Source organism: Chrysochloris asiatica, unplaced genomic scaffold, assembly GCF_000296735.1.
Source record: "Chrysochloris asiatica unplaced genomic scaffold, ChrAsi1.0 scaffold00137, whole genome shotgun sequence".
NCBI lineage: Eukaryota > Metazoa > Chordata > Mammalia > Afrosoricida > Chrysochloridae > Chrysochloris > Chrysochloris asiatica.
The window spans coordinates 4,480,716-4,486,764 of NW_006408655.1; positions in this window are offsets into that span (position 1 = coordinate 4,480,716).

Here is a 6,049-nt window from a genome sequence, read left to right on the forward strand (position 1 = left end):
TATATATATATGATAAAGGATATTTGCAGATGGATATTTGCCTTTACTGCAAATATATCCATGAATGTGATGGTTCACACAGTGGAGAAAGATAATAAAACTTATTAGACATAACCAAACACCTTCAGGGAATGAGTCACTGGGCCTAGAGATTCATGATCACAGTCATGAGGGTCACCATGGTTGATTGCCATAGCATAGTTCACAAAGACCATGTCTATATCCTAATTTGATGAACAGTGACTGGGGTCTTGGAAGCTCATGAATGGCCATCGAAGGTAAGGCTATTTGTCTCTCCCTGTCCTGAGTAAAGAAGAGTGGTGAAAATTGAAGATATAGAGAAGCAATTAGTCCAATGGACTAATGGACTACAGTTTCTACCACTGAACTAGATGATGCTTGGCTATCAATACCAACTACTCTGAAAGGGATCACACTAGTAGGTCCTGGTAAGAGTGGGAGAAAAATGTGGAACCAAACTTAAAATCATAAAAAGACCAGGCTGACTAGTTGGATAGAGACTGGCAGAACCCCAAGACTATAGCTCTTGATCAGCCTTCAGGTCTGGAACTAAACTCATTCCTATGGCTAAATTTTCAGCTAAGCAACAGGTAGGTCTATAGGATGAACAACAACAACACTAATGAGGTCAATCATTCGAGATGAAAAAGGTAGCATTTACCAAAGGACAAAGTTCAGAAAGTTTTGGAAAGAAGGAGAAATGCAAACAGGAAACACAGAGAAGAAGTAGGATGAATGATGTTGTATTGAGGGGATTGATCGCAGTGATATGAAGTATATTTTTTAAATGTAAAATTGATAATCTGTTCTGTACACTTACACTTAATTCACAACAAAAACTTAAGAAAAACTTTAAAAAGGAGTCCAGTCAAGATGGCAAAATAAACACATGCGCTGAGCAAACTCTCTGAAACAAGGACTCAGGAAACAGATTAGGGAAACAGATATGGATGGGATCTTGAAACCCTGAACTTCAGAGAATAGAATAGAGAGGTATAGTGAACACCAACTCAGAGAGGAAGCTGAGCAGGAGCAGCAAGACAGGACACAGATGGGTGAGCTGTTGGCTAGCCTGGCACAGTGAGAGCCATCTTGAGCTTTTACAGGTAGCTGAGACTACAATGGCCTGGAGGCATAAGACATGGGTTAGAGGTTGGTGGCAAGGAGTATGTTGTTCTCCCTTGTTCCCTAAGCCCTCCTAGTAGTTGGGGGCATGGTCAGTGGCACCCACTCCTGCAACGATTCTGCTTAGGCTGGGGTTAGGTACTGAACATACTATCCCCACGTCTGGAGGTACATAAATTTTGCCTCTTTTGATACTTTGTTGCTGCTATTTGTTTGGGGAGTCAGCAACTATGCCCATATGACCCAGACTTATCTTACCTTCTGCAATTCCACCCAGTGGGCAAACTCACTCCTGTACCACTAGATCAACACTTGTCAACAGGCAACATCAGACAAACCCACCCTGGACTACACTACACAGTGAAGACAACAGCGTATTCACTTCAGGTCTCGATCACACCCACCAAGAGACAGGTGGTGATAGCCTGAGAACACACCCATATAGAGTTATCAATGAAATATAAACATAACACCACAATGCTTCAGACACAACAGATAATTTAACCTTACATGAAGAAACAAGACAGAGTACCTCAAAAAGTGACCAAAATACAGAGTCAGAAAATATAAAACCAGAAATGGTATCAGAATTACCTGATCAGGAATTCAATTATACTTAGGTACCTTCAGTGGATTGAGAAATGATTGAGAAACTGTAGGTGAAATCAAGGAAAACACAGACAGAACTTAAGACGAATTCAGGAAAATACGATAACAACAAATTGACAAAATCAATGAAAAATCTGAAGCCATACAAAAACAGCAAATAGAAATTCAAAAGTTGAATAATAAGATTTCAGAAATAGAGAATACATTGAAAGGGTAGAGAAGTAGAATAGAATCAGTGGAAGACCAGATTAGTGATCTTAAAGACAAATCTCTCATCCGATAGAAGAACAATCAGAAACACAGGACAAAAAAAATCTGAGGAAAATGTAAAAATTGTGTGGGACACCATTAAGAGGAATAATTACATGCAATTGGAATTCCAAAACAAGAAGAAACAGCAATTATATATATAAAAAAAACCCATAGGGAAAATTTTTGGAGAGTTATTGAATGAAAACTTCCCTAATATCATGAAAGATGAGAAGATATGTATTCAAGAAGTTGAATGGCATTGAGACAATGTATTACATTAGTTGGTTACTGAATGTCAAGCCAATCTTGCATTATTTGGATAAATTTCAATTGATCATCATGACATAGTAAACAAAAAAAAGTTGAATGAACTCTAACCAGTATAGACCCCAAAAGAAAATCACCACGATATATTATAATCAAATTTTCCAATACAAGGAAAAATCCTGACAGCAGCTTAAGAAAAGTGAAAAGTTACTTACAAAGGAAAACTAGTAAGACTAAGCTTGGATTTCTAAGTAGAAACCACACAGGCAAGAAGACATGAGGTGTCTTTTATAATGGGATGGCATACATAAAACTCAAAAAGAATAAAATTGTTAACAAATAATCATATACACAACAATGCTGTTCCTTAAATATGGCAGCAAAATTAGAACATTTACAGATTAACAGAGAACAAAAGAATCTGTAAAAATCAGATCATCTATTCAAAAAATACTAACGGGAGTTCTTTGGACAGAGAACGGATATTTAAGTACTCAAAATGAAACAAATTTACAAGACTGAAAACAGAAAGCAAGAGATATCAGCTTGCAACAACAACAAAAAATGCACAAAGTAAGTAGAGGGAGTTATGTACTTACAGAACCTCCAAATTCTGTAAATAAAACAGATTTTAAGAAGAAGATTGAACAAACAAGCAAATAAATAAACGCAAACCTAATCGTAACCCTAAAACTAGACAAGCCTTAGCCCAACCCCTACTCCTAACCCATAACCCTAACAAACAAGCAAAAAAAAGGAGACAAAATTTTGCAGATGTAGGAATGAAGCTGCTTTTATAGACAATTTAGTTTGTTCCTAATGGATGTGGCCTGGGGTCATTCTTATTAAGAATTGAATACGAATTACTCACTATATCTTGTCATTGTATAAAGCATCTAACATGCATTAGCTCATTTGATTTTTATCACATCTCTGCAAATGCAATGCTGTTTATTCCAATTTATAGTTGAGGAAACTAAAGTTCAGAGAGGGAAGTGGTTGCCCAAAGTTTTTGTTAGTTGCTATGAGTCAGTTCTGACTCATAGCAACCCTATATATAACAGCACTAAATGGTGCCTTATCCTGAGTCACTTTCATAATTGCTAGCTTGCTTGAGTCCAGTTGGGCAATACTGTTCTTATCCATAGGGTTCTCAATAATTAATGTTTGAAGCACGTCTTGTATTCCTAGTCTTAATTTGGAAGTTCCATTAAAACCTGTCCACCATGGTAGGCCCTGATGGTATTTGAAATACTTATAGCATAGTTTCCAGCATTGCAGCTGCATGCAAGCAACTACAGTACCACGAACTGACAGACAGGTAGTATTCAACGTTACACAGCCATTATATGCTTGAATGTGACTCCTTCTGTAATCAAAAGCTTTATAGTTTCTGGGTTCATAGTCCACAGTTAAGCAGACCAAACAGAAGATGCATGTTAGAGGCTAATGGAAACAAAGTTTGAGGGTGAGTGTGGGCCTGGGTTATTTTCAGGTTTAAGAATTGAAGGGATAAGAAATAAGTTGCAAATGAACAATCTATTTTTTTAGGAAGGCTTGTAAGACAGAGAGAAGATTATCCCGATTGACAGTCTTCATTGCTGTTTCTGCAATTATTCTCTTCTACTTATTTTGCTTTGAAGCAGAAAAGTCACTGTCATCTATTTGTTAATTCATTCTGTGTCAAAGGGAGACAGATGGTTCTAGTATAAACTCGCAGGTAGGTCAGTTAAAGTGCCCATGGTGAGCCCTTGCTGTTAAGAGATAGGAAACCTCTGAGGCATCGAAAGGAAGAGTGGGCGAAAGGGAAAGAAATGGATGCCAAGACAAGTAAGGAAGACATTTATTGAAAACTGCCTACCTGATATGTCATTGTAACAAAACAACATCACAGCTGATTGCTGAAGTTGAAAGAAATATTAAGAAGCATTTGGCATTTTTATAGATGTATTTCCTTAATTTTATTTTTAAACCTACACAACTATAGGTTTTCTGATATTTAAACAATAACTTGACACTGTGATTCGTAACAGTCTGAAATTCATATGTTTATGGCAGACTTCATTGAGTTCATAATAGATGATATGATGAGGCATTAGTTAGCTCATTGCCAGCAAAATGGTATCATCTACATGCTGTAAATTTTAAGAATTGCAGACTTTATGGTCCTTCTTTGAAAATTACACTGAGGAACCTTTTCATTTCTCATATGCACAATAATATAAGCTGTTATTTGAAACAATCAAAATATCATGTCTTTTTGACTCAATGGCAAATGAGACTTATGTGAAGACGATTTGACATGAAATTGTGAAAAATTACAAAGCAAATTTATAATGAGAAATACTCTCATGAATGTGGCATAGGTACAGTGTAGTGCACTGCTGTGTCTTATTGACTTCTCCTTTGTTTTAGCAGTTTGTGTAGACAAAAATATCATTCATTGAAGACATAACTGGAATGCATTCTCAAGTGAAAAGAATTTAATTTGGCTATCTACTGGACTGCAAGTTTGGTTTGAACTACCAAGTGAGGCTCAAGCTCACCAGCAGCTCCTCAGAAACCCTATACAGGGTTGCACTTAGCAACAACAACACACTTAGATTACTGGTGGACTGCAAGGTTGGTTTGAACCAGACGGTTGGCAGTTCAAATTTACCAGTCACTCCTCAGAAACTCTATACAGGATTGCTTTGAGTTGGAATATACTTTGCAGCACTTAACAACATACTGTATTTTAAGTCACTGGTGGATGTAGATATGAACATGCCATGTCAGTAACTGAACATGTGGGTCTGCAATTTAAGGGAACAACCCAAGGTAAAGGCAGAAGTTTGTGAGTCACCATTATAGAAGAGATGGCTGAAACTCTGAGTGTCCAGATAATCAGAAGATAAGGAAGGATGAAAAACAGCATACAAGACACAGAGAAACCAGGAAGATCAGATAGGAAATACTCAGAAGGTTAGAGAATCAAGAGGAGAGAGAGGTTGTGTAATAATCAAAGAAGGAAAACCATTTAAAGAGATGTGAAGGCTATAGTGAGAGTACAAGATCAGAAGAAAGATGATAAAGGGAGTCAGCCAGGCTAAATTTCTAGCACTGAATTGAGAGGAACTATAAAGGAATTTCAACTTTAATTTAAACACTTAGAAAAATATGTTAAAACATATTTTTACTCAGTAATGAATTCATTGATGAATTTTAATAGAACTGAAATGTTAAGCATATTGATTGATCCCTTTTGTAAACTATTTATTCAAACCATACTCATGTATTTAATAACATTTTGTAACTTTTCCATTAATGAGTTCCACTAGTTTATTTCTAGGTATTTAGTTTTATTACTCTCATGAATAATATCTTTCTTAGAAAATTATATTTTCTAAGTACATAGTAGTTAGGAGTGTTCATGATCAGTATATGTTGACCTTGCATTCAAGTTCAATGAAAATACTATGAATCATGGAAATAGAAAATTGATTTTAAAATTCATGTGGCAGAATAAAGGGCCAAGAATAAGTGAGTATTCAAAATGAGTATTAATAAAGAATGATTTTCCCTCTAAAACCAAAAACTAAGCCCACTGCTATTCAATCAATTCTGACTCACAGCAACACTATAGGACAGGGTCAAACTGCTCCTTAGCGATTCTGAGACTAAATCGCTTCTGAAGAGAGAAAGTCATTTGTCTACCATGGAGCATTTTTCTACCATGGGTTTAAACCAATAACCTTATGTTTAATGCTTATCCCATAGTGCCAACAGGACTCCT